Source organism: Chelonoidis abingdonii, chromosome 1 (genome assembly GCF_003597395.2).
Source record: "Chelonoidis abingdonii isolate Lonesome George chromosome 1, CheloAbing_2.0, whole genome shotgun sequence".
Lineage (NCBI taxonomy): Eukaryota > Metazoa > Chordata > Testudines > Testudinidae > Chelonoidis > Chelonoidis abingdonii.
The window spans coordinates 14,434,955-14,455,834 of record NC_133769.1 but is presented as its reverse complement, the minus strand read 5'-3'; the positions used below and the strand labels follow the sequence as shown (position 1 = coordinate 14,455,834).

The window sequence follows — 20,880 nt, the reverse complement described above, 5'->3', positions numbered from 1 at the left end:
TAGGGTCACTTGTCCAAGAAGGGATCTCAAGAGAGGGGTTTGATAAACCGCATAGGTAGTTGATAAACCCTCCCACCCCATCCATTCCTACCATTCCGCAAAATCCTCATGCAGCGAGAAAATATTGTACAAACCCACTCCTAAATGTTGAGGCTATCAAAGAGTAAACAAAAATTCTTCTCATTAATTCTTGACTTGTGTTTGGAGTAACACACGGGCAGTAGTTTCAATTGTATTTTCTCTTAATGTTAGTACTTGTGAACACTTATGGTTCATTGACTTAGCCTCATTACCCCTGGAGATTGTTTGTTCATCTGTTTGTCAGAATTTAATTACTGGAGCACAACCACTGAAACACGAATGTTCAGACACAGCCTAATATTCCCCTTTTCTTTATCTCCTCTAGGTAGCTTTATTTCCTCTCTAGAAAAATTACTCTTAATCAACTCGTCATTGTTTTAGAACAATGGATTTCATAACCAAGGAGGGAACAGCTCTTTTAGTGCTTTTTAACACAACCGCCCCTGAAATCAGTTCTCTCTACTGAATAGGTGAAAGCAAGAGAAACTTGCTTGGGCTTCTTAGTCAGAAATAGGAAGCCAAATTTTCATACTGTGCTTACTGAAGGATAGGTCTCTGCCTACCCACTATGTCACTAAAGCTGAAGAGTCTGCTTGGTGCAGTAGAATTCCACAGGGGCTGGGGAAAGGAAATCTTCCCAGGCTCCAGAGTGACAGCTGAGTTGCACAGTGATCACAGAACAGCTTCTCCAGGGGCTACTGGATATACACAATGGGCAACGCACTCGATCTGCCGCTGCTGCTCTTGCTGTAGCCGTCTCCCCATGACTCCATTGTACAGGGCTGTAGAGAGAGTCCCAACGGACTGGGACTGCAGCGGATGCAGAGGGTACAGCAGATCTTTTGCATGGTTCATAAATCATGGCCACAGAATTAGACGTTTTAGACATCTCCAGACACCTCTGCAGCTGCAGAGAAGTCAGCCTTTGCCTCTGCAAGATAAGTCAGTAGACTGAAGTAACCATGCATGGGAGTGCTCCCTGGTTCACAGAACTTGTCTACATGCCAGGATGGGGATGTACAGTGCACTGGATTGCTGTGCACTGACTCACCATTTAGACCCTGATACAGCACACTCACAGTTCTGCCGTGCGCTAGGATATATTCCTATTTCAAACAGCAGTAGGTTAAAGTGCACTATGGCACTTTCAGTGCATGGAGGCAGGGTCCACCTGGTGAGTTAGTGCGCGGCAAGCTAGTGCACTGTGTAGGGTGACCAGATGTCCCAATTTTATAGGGACAGTCCCGATTTTGGGCTCCTATTACTCCCAACCCCTGTTCCAAGTTTTCATATTTGCTGTCTGGTCACCCTAGCACTGTAGATCCCCACTCTGGCTTGCTGCATACTAACTCATCTTGTAAACAAACCCAGTTCATTTAAAGGATTTGATCTACAAATACAATGGGAGTCACTCCTCTAGATAGATCACAAAACCCAGAGCAAAGCCTGCGAGAGCTGGGGGGCAAAAGGTTCTCAGCCGCGGAATTCCAGGTGTGGAAGAAGCCTCCAGAAGAGATTAGGAAAATCCAGAGTCTGAAAAACCTGTCTTCAAAATGCCTTCCCGCAAACAGCAACTCCCAACATCCCATTCTACTCAAACTGCCCCCACCAGTAACAAATCAACCTACTCCCCCCCATCACCACCTTACAAGAAAATTAACAGTATTTGAAAAGCCAGAGACAAAAACCCTACTCCAAGCAAAGGTTTTTACCCTGAAAAAGCAGAAGTGCCAGAGACCCCTGGAAGCCCACCAGCACCTCCGCTATTGCTATCCATTTTATCTGGAAGGCTGTCAGATGCTGTAGTGATGGGTGGCAGAATAAAACCCAAAAGGGAGGTAGATAGACCAGGTCTAAGTTGACCATGGAATCATGAGATAGGCAGTACCATTATATTAGTAGATCCATGGTCATTTTATGTTGAGACAGCTATATGTTCTGCTGCCCCTCTTATCTCTTATACAATATACTGAGGCAGGGGCTATCTATTACTCTAGCCTAGCTTAGCACAATGGGGCTCCATTCTTGGTTGGCCCTTAGATGCTACTGTAATAAACATGATTAATAATAAGCAATATACCATAGAACCATATTTAGCTAAAAATAAATCCAGACCAGCTTCTTGGCCTGATTTGACTGCCCCTGTAAATGAGAAGAGTCTTCTAGGAGCTGCTGTTTTAATGTCCCTACTCAGCAGCATCTGAGGATGTATAGTAGAACTTAAGAGGGTGCAGATGCCATTTGAATACATAGTAAAGAAGGAAGCTTTTGACGTTTATGATGTTGTTTATGGGTAATCAAATAGTGACTGTTAAATTAACCACCTTAAAATGAAAAAGTGGAAACAGTGTCATCAACTATTGTGATTTTTAACATGAGTGTTACAATACTTGGTGTTTTTCTTAAAGTCATAACAACATGAGACTCTCAGCTTTCATTTTCAAACAAAAAGTTTCTTGCCCATAGGATTGCAGAGAAAAGCTTGACAACAAGAACTTTAAAGGCTCAAATATAAAAAGGCAAATAAAAAGGACCCAATTAAAAAAAAAATCTGTTGTTTAGGGTGGAGTACGTGTGACTTGCGATTTTTTAAAAGCTTAAGATGGGTAATACTGACACTACTACTTCAACATCTTCCTGTTTTTCCTTGCATTCAAATAGCAAAAAATTAACTCCTTAACTCTTACCAGTACTGGACATGGGACTGCAAAAGATGTCTGCTTACTATCTGAATATTACTATATAGCTGTTTCATTTTAAGGTTTAAAACCACAATACTGACAGCCGCTCTACACAGAGTCCGGTTGTGCAGGTAAACCACCACTCATTAGCTCACTCAGGAAAAAGCAGACACAGAGATGGGGATTCAGAGTGGCCAGCTGCAAGTTTATCATGTATCTAAGAACTAAAGGGGAAGTGCTCCTTCCCATCGTAATAGGTTAACTGCCGTAAGCCGTACAACTGCAAGACTAATCTTACCTAACCCTCCACAGCCAAACACAAGAGTCAGCCCAGCTGCTGAATCTCACCTCCTTCTCCTCATGAAGAGCAAGGTTACAGCTGTAACACCATCAAAGACCTCCTGTATCTAATTCAGCTCTGCCAATTACCTGGTCTATGACCTTGAGCAGGTCACTTCACTGCACTCTGCCTCTATTTACCTTCCTAAGCTTTGTCTTTTCTCTGTAGACTGTAAGCTGTTTGTGTCAGGAACTGGGTTCTAACTATGGGTTTGTACTGCACCAAGGACAACGAGGCCCCGATTTCAGTTAGTTCCTGCAAGGAAAATACACATAATACACAACTACTCCTCCTTGCATGCATGTGAGCAGGATCTGGCCCCTAACATGTAAATTACAACTAAGACCAAGAAAGAACGGCTCTGTAAAGGAAGGAATAATCAAAACTTTATTAAAAAGTATCAGTAACATAATTGTAATTCTGTAGGCTGTGGAAAGATATTGTATAGAAAATGTAACAATTCAGCACATCATCTGCAATTTCAAATACTCGTCTAATTGGCAGCAAAGTGACAGAAATCATTTTTAAAGAGATGTTAAAAGGATACAGAGCATGCAGTGACAGAAAGAAGCAGGTAAATCTCACTGACAATTAGCTGACAGAAAAGAGTGGAATGAACAAAAAAGCTAGTTAAAAGAATAAATGATTGATAGATACAATAAATTGCTTGAAGGATCAAAGCAGATCGAATTCAGTTATTACTCATGCAGAAATATCAAAATGTAATTATGCTCTTTTCACACATCATTTGCCATTTTCTGGAATACAAATGGACACATTAATAAATAAAAAATATTCAATTTAAATAAAAAGCATAGGCTATTTTTTAGCCTTTGCACAGATATATTTGTGAGGCTGTCTGCATCCGCAGGAGGAGTTTCTGATGCTTCTAATAGATTTACAAGGCTATTATGTTTCTCTACCACACTGTTGGAGTGGTTCCTTCTGAGAGTTTTGGATCATTCTGGTAAGCAGACTGCTATTGGATATGTACTGTGGAAGGAGCCTTGCAGAAACAGTTTTAAGTACTCTCAATAATTAACCTTCCTTTAAAACTCTGTTTAAAGATAAAAATCCTGTATTCACCACTTGTTTTCCTCCTCCATCCTTCTACTATAAACCATCATTTTGATGGTTTTAGCTCTATGGAACTGGCTCAGGACTATGTCTGTTAGTAATATTCAGCCGACCAAGTGAATTGGTTGGATGAGCATTTCCAAGGGGGGTTAGAGACAGAGCTAACTTCAGCTAAGAGACGTCATCATCACCACAGAGTTATATACAATAATGAGCTGTACAGAAAAGATCATTCTGAGCTCCTGCTTATCCTCTTGCCATAACACTGTAACAAGGAAACAAGTCACAAAATTAAAAAGCAACAAATTTAAAAGAAGCCTTTAAAAAAATATAGCACATAATTAAGCCTGTAAAACTCACTGTCACAAGATATCACTGATGCCAAGAACTTACATGGATCCAAACAAGGTTCAGCTATTTATATGACTAATAAGAAATTCCAGTTACATTAGATACAATTTTTTATTCTAAGAGATACAACCCCTCCTGCATCAGGACATAAGCCAGTCTCTTACTTCTTGGAAGTTAGAAAAGAATGAAAGCTTAGGCTCAAATAAATTTGTTAGTCTCTACGGTGCCACAAGTACTCCTGTTCTTTCTGTGGATACAGACTAACACGGCTGCTACTCTGAAACCTGCTATGAGAATGTTATTCTCTAATTGTCCACTAGGTGGGCTGTTGTACTTTCATAGGAAACGTACTGGAATAAAACAGCCCATTGTCTCCTTTTAGTATGGCAACTCTACGTTCCTAGCAACAATCATAGAATATCAAATCAGGGTTAGAAGGGATCTCAGGAGGTCATCTAGTCCAACCCCCCACTCAAAGCAAGACCAATCCCCAATTTTTGCCCCAGATCCCTAAATGGCCCCCTCAAGGATTGAATTCACAACCTTGGGTTTAGCAGGCCAATGCACAAACCACTGAGCTATCCCTCTCCCCCCAACTTTGATACTGCAAAAAGTTAAACCAACTCTATCTAAACTCCTTGCAAATTTCTAAATACATTTTTCTGCCACTTACTGGTCCTACTTTAAAAAATCTCATTCTATATTTCTCACATTACTGTAATACTCTCTTCTTGTCATTAATATTGTGTTCAGTGCAATGCTAATATTTTTCAGTTCACTGTCAGAGAGCTAAATCTACAGCAAGCTAATCTGCCACAAAGTCATGTTTTATAAACATGACTACAAATTGAGTTTTACACTCCATGGAAAGCAATCTTCCATCTTTAAGGGTATCCTGAGACATGGAATTAGATCTATTCTTCCGGCATTACTAAATCATAAGATGAAATATAATTTGATGTGCAAATGATATTGTAAACCCAAGGCAATGAAGCACCGAGAATGTTTTTAGTACTAACTTACTTGTTTGCTTAGTATTAAGTGCCTTTTTCACAAAATTAGTCTCTATTTATAATGGAAACAGCATCACGTAAACTAAACGCAGGTCCCATTCTAGTGACTAAAAGATTGTACATATTTATTCCCAAATTGGGCAGCTAACTTTAAACATACTTTTTTGGCCTTTGAATACAGTCTGTGTTCTAAGTGATTTGAGCGCATATCAACAATTTTTCAGATATTTAGAACAACATTTTGGGGGTCAGCTATCATTCAGGATTAACTTTATTGCATTTATCAAGTTTCCAAAAAACTTCTAAAATAAACAAGTTACCGGACTTTGCCATTTATACTGGCAACAGGTTTTTTGCTCTTGTCCAATATCATAAAGGAAGAAGGAATGGGTTGGATCCTTACCTAGTTAGCAGAACCCCCAGAGTAAAAACAAGGATACTATAGGAAATAGTGTTCAGGAATATGGGCACAATTTTATCCGAGTTTGTTTTGAAGCAGTGCTTCATTGGGGGTATTAGGTGGTGCTACACTTGCAATCTTTCTGATGACAGGTAAAATCTAAGTCCTGATTATTTATTATTTGTATTGCGGTAGCATCTAGGAGCCCCAGATATGAATCAGGATCCCATTGTGCTAGGTGCTGTACAAACACAGAACAGAAACAGGGATCCTATCTCAAAGACTTTACAATCTAAGGGCTGGTCTACCCTACAAGTTAGGTCAGCTTAACTACATCACTTAAGGCCATGAAAAATTAAGCTCACCTAAGCACTGGTATAAATACCACTGGGTTAAAAGAAGAATTTTTCCGTTGAGCTAGCTACTGCCTCTTGAAGAGGTAGATTTATTACATTGACAGACAAGCCCCTTTCATTGCTGTGGTAAGCATCTACACTGCAGTGGCACTTTTGGCAAATTTAGGCCAAATTTTGGCCTTGGGCTTTGGCCAGGCAGCTACATTCAGTGGCGAGCAAAATAATTTCTATATGTATATTGAAAATCCATTGGTAGAGTCTGCTTGGATGCTTACATATGAAAGATGCTGCACACATGAAAAACTGTGATCGTAAATTTAAGATGGTTGATTTTAAGTTCATTATTGACTTGGGCCCAGATCCTCAAAGGTAGGCTAAATATAGCTTGAATGGAGGAAAAATTGACTGGAGCTAAACCAAAAATCAGTGTCCACACAGCTTTTTGCACCACTTTACATCCATTTAAAATGATTCAAGTTAAACTGATGAAAGTTTCTTGGGTAGACAATACCTTTATTGACTACAAAAGGTACAACAAGGCAGTGAAAAATCAGGCCAAAAAAGATACTCCTCATTTTTCTAGGCCTGCACAATTTTGTCTTTCAAGGCCCTTCACAACCGGAGGTTCTTGTCTCTGTCTGTTCTTGTCTCTTTTCATTCCCCTTGCTGCTCACGCTACATGATGTACCCGACATGAGGACTTTCTCCTACTGTAGAGTCCTGGCTTTCCTGCATGCTTTTCCATATTCCTGGAACAAGCTTCTTAACCTGGTCCGCCAGGTTTTCACCTTCTCTTCTAAAACACACTTCTTTTAGAAGTCCTATGAACCCTAGACCTTAAGCACTGTGCTAGCTAGAGACAGAAAAATCGCCCTTGGGACATGAAAATAAGTGGAACCTTAGTTCTGCTCAATATATCAAAGAGAAGATCTGGGGAAATAATTGGGTCAAAGAGGAAGATGGCCAGGTTTGAGAGTGGCCAGGGGTGAAAAAATTCAATTGAGTATTTAAACCTACTTGTTCATCCAGTAGAGAGAGTATCATATTTTCCATCTAGTTGTTTTATTCTTCGGTGACTAACCACAAGTTTCAATCATTTTCTGAATAGGTGGATTTTTTATATCAATTCTTAGACAAAAAACTCCTGCATTTTGATCAACATGAGGGAGCAGGAATCTTTTATACCCCCCAAGATGATTGACAGTGGTGTTATCTAGAGCTAGGTCCAAGCCCAAACCTCTGTTGCATCTTGATCTGAACTGCAAGGTTCAAGCTTATCTCCAGCATTAACTCCTCCTTATTTTGTCAGAGAATCAGCACACCAACTGAAGCACAGCAATGGAAGGAGAACAATTACAAGTGACTGCACATCACTTTGCATCTATTGGCATGCTAATTCTCAGACAGAACAGGAAATTACAGCTGATGCCAATCACTAAACTGAGTTCAACTGCACACATTGGCGTTGATGGGATTGTAGCACACAGCATTCAAATCACTGGCAAACATATTCCCATTAATGGAGAGGTGAAAGAGAAAATAATGTTGCAAATTGAGAGACGGAAGCGCCAAGTAGAGGAACAATGCTTGGCCCGTACAGTTTTCATGTTTATAGCATGCATTTCTTCAATAAGAAGCTAGGCCCGTCTTCTTTAAGGATGATACTTTGAACTTAAACGTGTTCCTTTCAGCAGCGTGTCATGGAGCATTTTACAAGGGAAAGTATTACCAGGATAGCTGTAAAGGAGGACTGAGGCAGAGAGAGATTAAATGACTTGCCCAAGGTGTTACTGTTAGCCAGTAAGAAAGTTGGAAATAGAACCTATATCTCCTGACTCCCAGCCCAAGGTCAAACTATTAGGGAGTGCTGCCTGCCAAAAGAATCAATAAAGTTCATGTGCTATTGTACAGTATCGTCACCACCGCAGGTTCTTTGCCAAGGTGAAAGTTTGCATCTATGGTGCTAAACAGAAATGCTTATCAGCTAATGAAAATCTGTAAGATCTTGCATCTTCATGTTCCTAATTTTTTTTCCCTTAGAGGATAGTTCCATTCACCACCTCCTGACAGGACAAGCAGGGCTCACTTACATCCTCACTTGAGATGCAATTGCCCTCAAAAGGACGCTGAAGCCGAATCAAAGAAGTACATTCTCCTGCACACTCAATCACGTCATGCTTTTGAATACCGTTAATGCATTAGATGTGCAGAAACTGTGGAGAGACACAAGGCAGGTATGCATACTAGCGTCTTAAAGGAATATTGTGCTCTGTGAGTGTTCACTGTGTTGCAGCATAAAGGAATGTATGCAGCATTACTGATTACAAAAGAAAGATGTGCAAAAGGGGGCTGGTGCAAAGTTGAAATTGTTCCTGTTTTAATTCCAAAAGTTAATGTACTTTTCCTTTTGTTTTCTCTTTTATTAGATTTGACCAAAAATCCACCCTGACTGCTTGAAATGCAGAATGGTGGTGGGGGCGGGGGAGAAAACTATATTTAAATGATTCAGTTGGCTAATTCGTCACTGTATTAAATCCTTCCCACACACCCTGAGATGCTATCTTGGTGCCCCCAAGTCAGAGAGTCAAATACTGTGCTGGTCTTTTAAATCATCTGGAATATATATGACATTTCATTTATGATTTTGCAGTCTAAGACAAGGGCAATCAAAGCTCATGTGTCAAGACAAACTGATCACCACGAGTATAAGGAAGGAATTATCGCCAATGCATAGATTACTGCACCATTGACTATTTGCTTCATAGGAATTATATAACTTACTTTTAAGCATCAGGCATACATCAATGGACAAATGGTCTGATCTCATCAATCTTTCCTTTCCGCTTACACAGTGCACTGTATTTTTTTTTTTTTTTTTAAAAAAAGACAACTAAGATATTGTATGCTGCAGCATGGTTTGTAATGGGATGCCAACTATGGGCATTTCATGGTATGTCTATTACTCATATTGAATGGCTAATATAGAGTCAAATCCCATTGTAAATTTGATCGCTCTCATGGCAGATCTATTTTAACGTGCTGGTATATGGGGGGAAGGAGGGAGAACATTGATTGATGGGCGCAGTCTGTTTTGAATCACAGCCATTACTCCCTTTGTTGACTTTGCCTCTTTTTGAAAGCATGACCCCTTTTAGAGGTAGGACTGGTACAATGGGGAAGGTGAACAAGTTGCCGTAGCGCAAGTTATGAATATTAAATTGCCTGAAATTCAAGCTATTTCTCAGTAGCTTCTATTTTTCCCTGGCTACATTCCTTAAACAACATGCACAGATGCTACATGCAGACTTTGTCTCCATGGCCAGAACTCTCAGGAAGAAAATCACAACTACTTTAGGCTATAAATGAATGAATTCCTTAATTAAAATAAAGAAATTTTAAATGTAAACACCCCTCTCCCCCAAACCAAACAGTTGTCACGTTCTTCCCACAGCAGTCTCTGCACTCTGGATTTCTTTCCCCCACTTTGCCACATTGCAACAAAAAAAAAAAAGACATAAAAGGCTCCACCCTTTCTCAGCAAATATTTAGCTTGCATTTGTCAAGACTTGTATTTAAAAAATGAAATTCTATTTGTTATTTCCCCCCAATAGAGGAAGCTATTATATATACACATTATCTTTATGTGCATGATTGGGAATAATAGATGATTTGTGAAGTTATCTATTACAGGGAATAATCAAGATTAATGAGCCCTGCCGCACTTGCTGAATGTCTCCAGAGATTTATTACTCAGGTTTGTTCGTTATGCTGGCACTGTCAAAAGTCCTATAACAAATGCAAACAGAGACGTGTATTAATTGCAAATGGAGACCGAGGCTACTGTGTTGTTACTAAATATTAGAAACCGTGCTGCCTGCAAGGCATCTTCATGAACAGTGAGATTTAACAGCTGGCAAGTCTGTGATGAACTTGCCTGTTAATGAAAGTCATTCATTTTGGGTCCAATACTACGAGGTGATAAGTCTCTCTTAGTTCTCGGTGGCTCGCAGGGATCAGACCCTTTCAAATTCACATTTCACTGTAGCTCCATGGACTGTCAGAGTCACACCTGGGATTTCCTAATCATTCTCACTCATGGACTCTGCTTCCCAATCCTAAATTCTATGGTTTTGGAAAGCAGGGGCTGTGCTTAGCAGTGTAACAGATTCACAGAAATCGGGGAGAAGACATTGTGAAGTGCCTCGTAGGCCCCCTTAAGTCCAGACTACAAAGTAAATTATAAAATTCAGCTACAGCCAACCAGTGTTTGTGCTTTTCCCTATACCTGTCAGATCCTTGCCCAGCTTTCCAGGGGCTCTAACAAGGAGGCAGAGATTGCAAAACCTGAAACTTCCTATGACACCTTGCTCTCAGATGACTCCATTTTAGTCTGTTACAATTTTTTAAATGCCAGAAGTGGGATGACTTTGTGCCCACGGTGTTTGTCACAACGACATAATCATGCACATTCAAGACACAGTGACAGACTCAACTATGAATTTCTGGACCTTTAGCAGCTTGCGCCATAACCTGTGTGTTATTTAAAACCCAAGTCTGACTATGGCCCATCTAATGTTTGTCCAATTAATCGAATTATTTGGGTGAATTTCAAAAAGAAAGGTTTTTGCTTCCAAAAACTGCAGTGTAAATACGTTTTTTTAAAGACACACGTTAGCTTTGTATGTGCTTCTGCCAAAGAAGCCACTATAACGTGCATCTGTCAAAATGATAATGGTGCTTTCATCAGCTCAGATTCTTATTTTCCCACTGAGGTGTCAGCTGTCAACAGATTCAGTGGTATGAACAGGAGAGTCATTGTGACCTGTGACCCCATTGCTAGACAGATTAGGATGAAGTTATGTATTGAGGAATTGATGTACTCTGGGAGTTTTGGGTAGTCTTACTTCTCTGTAAGGAGGTCCAGGAAGAGTTTCTTAGTTTATTAAACATATTTTTCTGCATTGCACTTATTTATCAATGCTTTCAAGCGGTACCTAGTGCTGAAGCCTTAAAATGCCACGTAACATGCTGAGCATATCCTAGCCTGCAGGATGAAGTCAACTGAATCATTACAAATTCCTGCAAAAAGGAAAGGTGAATTTTAGGTGCCAGGACTGTAAATATAATTTTTTTTTTAAAAAGAAAGATATCAACGCTGCCTCTTAAATATCCCCAGTACCGAATCTTAAATCCAAGTTATGTAAGTAACGCTAACCCAACTTAATGACAAATCAGTTTAGGAATGCAGCTTGGCTATGCAGCACATGCATTCTAGTGTGTGGTAATGTCTGTAGATTTACTCTTGAATAAGAACTACTGTGTTGGTTTCCCCCTTCACATACCATGAAGTGGATATTTTAGGACTAGTGAACCCACTCACATGGAACGTATGGGAGACCCTATTCATAAGCACAGAAATATGCACAGTTCTTTCATGCTCACTGGCAATTCGGAAGGCGTGGAGAAGCAACTGACATATTTACATGCTTATGTGTGGAAATCCACTCCCAACTCCCAGACACTTTTTTTGATGCCACATATTGGCACAGGCACTGAATCTGTGTAATGCGATACTAATATAGTTCAGAAACAACATTAAACAGCAATGCCTTGATTGTAATGCTGGAGCGGCATTCAATGATACCATCAAAAACGTGGAGTTCCCTTTCTCAAAGCTGTACTATTTGGGGAGGGATGGAGTGATCTGTCAAAGAGCTTCGTCGAAATATCCAAAGGAGTTTGGACAGAGAACAAAATGTCCCCTGTATTGCCTACTCTGACCATATCTTAAATCAGTAGTGCTCACCCTGGCACAGATGGCCAGATGGCATTGCAGAGAGCTACAAAATAATTACAGTTTTGACAACAGGTTGCGATGCTTGTTGTGTGAGACGGTAGCATCAGAGCTCACCACTATGCACTACCAAGCAAATATCACATGTCAACGTCAGGACGTGAGCATCTTGTGATTCCATTCAATGAACATGTCCCCTTCCTCTATGGGGAGAAAGTACTAAGGCGTATTTCCTCTTCCCCCTTCTTCCCACCTTCTGACTATTGGGAAGATGGAGGACACTCATTCTTCCATCACATCTCCTGATTTGTGGGGAAGGAGAGAATGCATTCTTCTCCCTCCCTCCCTTCCACTCTCCTCACTTCCTAGCTACTCTGAAGATTGCAGGGGTGAAAGGATCCCATCTGTTTACTCAATGCTGCTTACTAGAGCCTCATGAAGACCTATCAGAGCAAGACCCTTTGGATTTGTGGATGCCGCAGAAGCCTTAAGTTGGTCCACAAAGAACAGAGCCAGATGTGGATCTAGAGCTATGTGTTACACTGTCTTATACTAAATTAAAGATGTCAGGGGGCCTTGGGGAAAATAGACTAATATGTTCTAAGACAAGGGTCGGCAACTTTCAGAAGCGGTGTGCCGAGTCTTCATTTATTCACTCTAATTTAAGGTTTCGTGTGCCAGTAATACATTTTAATGTTTTTAGAAGGTCTCTTTCTATAAGTCTATAAAACATAACTAAACTATTGTTGTACGTAAAGTAAATAAGGTTTTTAAAAATGTTTAAGAAGCTTAATTTAAAATTAAACTAAAATGCAGAGGCCCCTGGACTGATGGCCAGGACCTGGGCAGTGAGAGTGCCACTGAAAATTAGCTTGCATGCTACCTTCGGCACCTGTGCCATAGGTTGCCTACCCCTGTTCTAAGAGAATAAAAGAAAGAGGGTAGGACATTCAATGAGGGTAGGAGCTGAAATCTAGAAGGAATGCCTGATAACATACAAAATACTAATTTGTAGATATATGCAAACCTATTATAGAAGAGGCAGTAAACATATCTTTAACCTTCACTCACATCTGGAACAAAATCTGTTTTAAAGGATCCTAAATCTTCGGTTAAATTTTTTCTTTCATGACCCTCTGCACTCAGGCATTCCAGCCCCCAGAAAAACCCCAAAGTGAGGAAAAATGGGCTTGCAGCCATGTTGAACAGAAGAACTGGAAATACTTAAAATCTGTTAAGGAAGCCAGTTTTTGTTATTTGGCCAATCAAAGGTAGGAGGTTTCTGCAGAAGTTTCGTCTACACTGGGTCTGCAGCTTGTCATGCATTTGAACTACACAGTTTGTCATGCAGTTCCTCGCAGAATTTGGATATGCACTGAAATTCTGGAGTGCCTATATGAGCTGAACTTCCTAAACATTGGAGTGTCATTCATAACTAATAATTTGTTAGAATTTCTCTCTCCATATTATGCAGGAAATAAGAAATACTAGAAAAATGCAACAAGAATACAACATTATGGTCCCAGCTGTTAAAAGGCCATTCAACCATATTTGTAAAGTACTGGTAGATTTTTTATTTTAATAGAATCCATGTTCTCAAGGCATTTGTGAACATTGGTGCATTCCTTTTTTGCCTTAGGGTGTTATACTACTTTGCCTTGATATAAGTTTGTGTTTGGATGACTGCTACACAAATTCCTAAGGCCTGTCTGATCTGCAAACAAATTTTCCTGTTTCCTTATCAAATATTACTATTTGCATCATAGTAATTCATATCACATTATACACTGCGTTAACGTGAGACACCCAATGGAGAGCAAAATCTGACAGAACAAGGACAACCACACTTATTTTCAGATGTCAGTGTTACCAATTTGGAAGTTGGCCATGTCTGCCTAGAAAAATGTAAATCGAAGCAGAACAGCCTGAAAACAAGATAAGTCTCACTCCAACAGTTGTTGGGCATTGAAATTTACCAACAAGTTGTATTAGCACTATAGAGTAAAATGAGGTGAGGCCACTTAAATTGTGACCTGCAATATGATAGCTAAAATTTGAAAGGGCATGTGATAGAAGCCATCCAACCCAAAAGGCAAGAATTGTTCAAGTTCACAAACACGGCCATATGTATCTGACAGTATTTGACAGACATTCCCCTATTTCAATGTCTTCAAAGCGCAAATACTTAGCTTCATTAAGATAAAACAGCAAATACAGTTCCATTAATTATTTACTATCAGCACTATCAGAACTTCAACTCATTTATAAAAAAAACATTTGAAAACAGATAAGTTGGAATGCTGACATGCTATAAAAAATTTAATCATCAGAAAGTCTGAAAATATTTACTTTTTGTTCCAATATTAACATTATCCCTATCCTCTTGTCATCCACCACAATCCGATCTAATTTTTATGCTCTGAGGTTCACATCCTTAAAATTCCAAAGATAAACTTGAACCACACACAGTTAGAGGATAAGGACTGGGACCTCATCCCTGTATGCCAGGGGTCGGCAACCTTCGGCACGTGGCCCATCACGTAATCCGCTGGTGGGCCGTGAGACATTTTGTTTATGTCCACAGGCACAGCCCCCTGCAGCTTCCAGTGGCCGCAGTTCACCGTTCTCAGCCAATGGAAGCATGGGCCGCAGGGACATGCTGGCCAATGCTTACTACAACTCCCATTAGCTGGGAATGGTGAACCGCAGCCACTGGGACCTGTGCGGGGTCATGTCTGTGGACAGTCAATGTAAACAAAGTATCTCACAGTCCGCCAGCGGACTATCCTGATGGGCCATGTGCTGAAGGTTGCCGAACCCTGCCGTATGCTTTACAGAGCCCGCTTCCCCCCCAAAAAATCAACATCTCAAACTTCACCCTTGTGAAACCTGTCCCACATCTGCCACATTATGGACCACATTTTGCAGTCTTTACTCACTATGACCTGGTTATTACATGCATACTGTAGATCAGCGTTTCTCAGACGGGGGTCCGCAAGGGTACTCCAGGAGTCCACCGACCCCGCTGATCAAATCCTTCCCCTCCCTCCCAGTGCCTCCTGCATGCTATGGAACAGCAGTTCAGGGGTGTGCAGGAGGTGCTGGGAGGTAGGGGAAGAAATGGGAACAGGGCACACTTTGAGGAGGGGGTGGAAAGAGGCAGGGAATAGGAAGGATGGGGCTTTGGGGGGAAGGGGCGGAGTGGGGGCTGTGGCTGAGCAGGGGACTGGGGGGTGGGGTCTGTGACAATTTTAGTTCTCGGATTTCTAAAGTTTGAGAACTGCTGCTCTAGATAGAGATAGGTATTTAAAATGTTGATCGCCAGTCCTCAACATATAAACCACAAAGCTCAATTCCCTGAATGGCCTGGCAAGATGGTCCTTAAATTCTGTGTTTGAAACAGAATGGAAGGGTCTATGTAGGTCAAAACATGATACAATCCACTCTAAGACCATACTATAGATATAGAGAAAAGGCAAGAAGAATTTTTCTCTGTCAGATGACATAACATATTAAGGATATAAAGCCCTGAAAGCACAGCTAAATAAAGTAATAGATTTAAAGTAACAAATTAAGACATTTGTTTAAGTACTTAAATATAAAGTCGCAGTGACTCCAGTAGCTCTGAAGCTTCAAACCTCTGAAGCAGCTGAGAAAGTATGTAACAGTCTCTATGGAGTTTAGAAGCTCTGCAGCAGTAGGCACAGGGCTTTGAGGGGTTCATGGTGGGAACTCCTAAGCTCCATAACAATTATTCACAAATTGCAAAGTTTTATCTCAGTCAGGGGAATGCTTAGAGAGAGAGAAATAGATTGGTGCAATCTGGGCCTGTAGTAGGGAACCGTTTTCAATCCAAGCAGCTTGAGTGACAGTTCCTGCAGATTTATAATTTCAGATGTTGAGTAGGTCAGCTCCTGGAACCTACAAACTCTGCAAGGTCTTTCAGCCCAGCCAAGTCAGCTCCAAAACTCAAATTACATAGGTTTGTCTTCCGAAACTCAGCAGGAGAAATTCACTAACTCCTGAATTCTATTCATTTTTTTAAAAATGAGATGCACTTTTCAGAAGTTCAGATATTCATAACAAATAACTCCAAAGAGCACTCCAAACCATTTGTCAATGAAATCAAGGAGAAAGAAATTCAACACATTTGGATTTTCTCAACCTTGATGCCAAATATTTCATAAATCTCCTCCCTCCTTTGACTGTCCCAATATTTGTTCCCTCACTGAATGGGACAAGTCTTGCAAAGTTAGATAGGAACGTGTAAAGTATGACTCATTGAACCATCTGAGTCCATTTCTATCAACAGAGAGATTCATGCCAGTCCACGGCAGTCTAAATTCTTGTATTGTTTTTCCTTAATCTCCTCCTGCGCAAAATGGTTATTTATCTGTGTTTCTCTGTTAATTCTGTGATTTGTGCTAATAAGAAAATAAATATGGAAAAAAGGGATTTGGGTTGGGCTTCTGAAGCTAGCAGATTCCGTTCCATACTATATGGGTGATAGACAAGTGCAGCTCAACTCAAGAGAGCTCTCATGATGTTCATGAATGGCCACATTTCCTTTCTTAGCTGCTATTCAACTCACTCGCCTCATATTCATTCACTATATGACTTAGCATGTGCTTCTGTCAGAACACCTAATTTTTATATTTCTGTATGGTGTAGACATGGGAACTTTTCCCTGTTACAATTTTATTTTTCCTGTTATGTTCCATGACCCGCCATGGAGGGAATGAGCCACTGTTTCGGAAATGTAGTGCTAAACCACACATTTTTGGACACACAACTTTCCAAAGTGAGAAAATGCATCTTTCCATTTTCTTCTCCGGAATACCTTTTCTTATTAGCCTCAAACCTGGAACAAAAATTAATATCCTCTGGCAGAAGGTCAGATCTGCAAAATTGCAGGTGGAAAAGTTTTTGGGATACCTAAAAATAAATACAAAATGGTATACTGGCAGAAAATTAAATAAAGGAAAATAAACCCTAATCCTGCACTGGGATCTATTAGCACAGACTCTATACCTCCATGGAGATCCTTTGATTTCAATGGCTTAGACTAGCAGAACCCGATGCAAGATTGGTGCCAGACACTGGGCGTCAGGAAAAAAAAAATCCTAACAGTGAGATTTATAAGGACATGTCTTTACAGCACAGTTAACTTGAGTCATATCTCAAGCTTTACCCCTAACTCCACTCCTGTCCACACACACAAGTCTCTAGCTTGCATTAAGTGGTGCTTTAAGCTTGAGCTCGCTGGCCTATTAGGGTATGGCCACACTGCAGCTGGAAGCGACAGACTCAAGCTAACTCTGTTTGAGCTACTGTGCCAAATACAGCAGTGTGGACAAAAGTGGCACAGGCAGTGGCTAGGACTAGCTGCCTGAGTACACGTTCACCCCAAGCTCAGGGGCTAGCCCAAGCCAAAACATGTGCTGCCGCAGCCACACTGCTAGTTTTAGTGCTGTAGCTCAAGCACAGCTAGCAAGTTTGTCTACTTGAGCTGGGAGGCATGATCCCAGCTGCAGAGAAGACATACTCTTGTGGGGGGGTGAGACTTCAGTGAAGCTGATGCTCCAGCTAGGAATGCAGTGGGGATGCGACAGCTCCTATTACGATGACTCATCAACAGTAACTCTGCTAATCCAATCACTCTTCTGCTAATGAAATGACTCTGTTGCTCTGAAGTGTGGACGTTCTCACTCTGGGTAAACTAGTTTGACTGCAGTATCTCAAGTGCGCTTAACTCAAGCTAGCTATTGCAGTGAAGACAAGCCCTCTGACTGGAATAACCTCCCGGGGAAGTGGGGGAAAACCACTGTTTAAAATTGAATTGGACAAAGCACTTAATTTTACGATTCTCTCCATTACATTTTCTCAGCGGGCTTTGGCTGCCCAACCCTCACTGGGAGTTCGATAACCAAAGCCTTGAGGAGCACTTTAGGAAAAAAAATACATGCCTTGACTGTACAAATAGATTAGGGTGACCAGACAGCAAATGTGAAAAATTGGGACAGGGGTGGAGGGTAATAGGAGCCTATATAAGAAAAAGATCCAAAAATCAGGACTGTCCCTATAAAATCGGGACATCTGGTCACCCTAAAATGGATCTACATGGGTGCCTGGTTGGAGAACACCCAGCACCAGTGCAAGAGTCCACCCACGTGCTCCCAACTGCAGAATCAGGGCCTTAATTCAGAGAAACTTCTTTATGACTTTTGAAATTCCGGAATACACACACAGTATAATAGATTCACTGCATTGTCCTGAGCTCAGCAGAACTGAGTTTTGTCATTTGTTGCCTGTTTGCACATACAGCGGTTGCTGTTAAGTATAGGGTGACCAGATGTCCCGATTTTATAGGGACAGTCCTGATATTTGGGACTTTTTCTTATATAGGCTCCTATTACCCCCACCCAATTTTTTACACTTGCTATCTGGTCAGTCTAGTTAAGTAGGCAACAGAGTTGCCATAGAGCGACTATATTGCTGTATGGCACTTACTGAAGGCTGTTGATTATTCAATAGTGCTTAATAAAATCATAATTTAGTTCTTCACACTAGTAAATTGTATTAACTTGTAAATAAAAAAATCTTTATACACAGAGAGTATAGCCAGCCAACATGTGCAGAGGGAATACATATGCGGCTCAATCTTTATACAAATATTTACAAACCATAAAAATTGAAAGGTTTTTTCTCCCTTTGCAGTTCACATTAAAATAGGAGGACATTATTTGCAAGATTAACTAGAAGTGTCTATATGCCTTCTAGAGATGTGCACCTACAAATATTTTACATGAAATGGTATAGTTCACAGACAAGTGTTACTAATTTCAGCTTTTGTTCTATACTTTTATGCTGTGTATACCAAAAAATTACAATTTTAAGAACAAATATAACACTTACAGACATATACTTTATATTTTTATAGTGCCTTCCACCAGCGAATCCCAAACAATTTATAAACATGAAGAAACGTACGCTTTCAGTACCCTTGTAAGGTTATTAATTAATTATTCACATTATACAGATGTGAAAATTGAAGCACTGGGAGATCAAGTATCTTGACAAGGGTCACAAAGCATGCCATTATCAAAACTGGGAATTCCCCAGATTCCTTACTTCCAGCCCTCTACTTTAACCACTACACCATGATTTGTCTTATCTTTAGCTTCTACATGTAACTTTACTACATACCAATGGTACAACCAGGACTAAATATTTGAAAAACTTATATTGAATGCTATTTATGGAAGAGACAGAGTCTTCTCTTATGTTTCTTAAGTATAAAAGTAGGCTTGGAAAGTGCTTGTTCCCTTTCAAGAGATGGGGGAAACAAAGATAACAAATGTAATAGCTATTAGACAGCTATTTTTGAAAATCTTGGCCAAAGTTATGCACCTATGGCACTTCAATAAGAGGGTTAGTTTTCAGAATTGATGAGCATCGAGCAGCTCCCACTGAAAATCAACACTTTTTTTTAGATGGCTAAATGTGGTCTCAGGGGCCTAACTTTATGCATCTTATTTTGAAAATCTTGGCCACTGATTAAAAAGCATTCAAATAAATCTCAGTTTTCATCGGAAAAAAAAAAATCTATGCTTTATGTTCAGAATGTAAAAAAGCAACAAGGAAGATTTTCTCTTTCTGACAGATGGCGTTAGTTGAACTATGGGGAAAGTTATATTTTTTGGAAAATATTGACTGCAACTATATATGTAATAGAACGAATTTGTTAGTAACTCAGACACACCCCCATATATAAAGCACGATAGGCTTTTAAAAAGTCATTCTGCAGGACTAAACATAGAGGGCTTTAACCTTTGAGTCTAGTGACTATAAGATGGTCAGCACTTTCTGAACTTGGTTTAGGTGTTTTCGGTGCGGTGGGACTAGAATTGCACCGGTGATATGGTGAAATTCCATTAGACACTATCCACTGCAAGGGATTAAAGGGATGGAAAATATAACCAAGAATGTTTCTAATGCCTGTGCCTGCTGAGAATTGGCTGTTATGATTCAGGATGTAAGCTGATCGTGACAGAGACCAAAATAGAATTCCAGCCCCTCTAACCTCCAGCCCTGCAAAACTGGCTGGGGACCATTTTATGAAGTCTCAAATACTTGCTATTGCCACAGGCCCAAGACTAGACTGAATGAACAGGCTGAGCTAAATTTGGTGGTATAATTATATTCAGCACTTACAAAGAGATTTTTTATTACACAAACATCAGCTGAATAATCCCCTAATACCCCTCTGTCACCCTCCTTTCACAGATGAGTAAACTGAGGCACAGAAATGTGAAATGATTTCTCCAAAGCCATGGGGGAAGTAGCTGACAATGCCAGGATTCGAATTTAGGAATCCCTGACTGGAATCCCAACACACTTCCCATGCCTCTCCATCTTGCTGATACATAGGAATGTAGGATTTGTCACATCAAACACCAGTTTATTCAAAAAAACCAAACAAATCCCTCCTATGCCCTCCTAAAAATCCAACAGTAGCAAAGCATAAAGACCACCTATGAAGCTTTTATTCATCATCAAGATGAACACAATTCCAGGGCCAGATGCTGGAATCCTTGGGATCCAAAAAGGGAAGTCAAGGCAACATGGAAAGTAGTAGTGTAACATATGCCTGCATGGTGTGGCACTCTGTCCCCCTCTAGTGGCACCTAGCCCAACTAGAGATCGACAAGTCTGCTACAGCCTTAGCTAAGAGCCATGTGGCTTTTAGCACATGCAGCAGAGACTCATGCATTTAGCTCCAGAAGT

At 40.4% G+C, this 20,880-nt stretch overlaps 1 protein-coding gene across 13 annotated transcripts in view; it reads right to left on the bottom strand.

Annotated features, from left to right (window-relative positions):
- Window positions 1-20,880, bottom strand: part of CELF2 (CUGBP Elav-like family member 2) — a 703,635-nt gene that overhangs the window by 214,571 nt on the left and 468,184 nt on the right. The gene's annotated exons all lie outside the window — the stretch shown is intronic.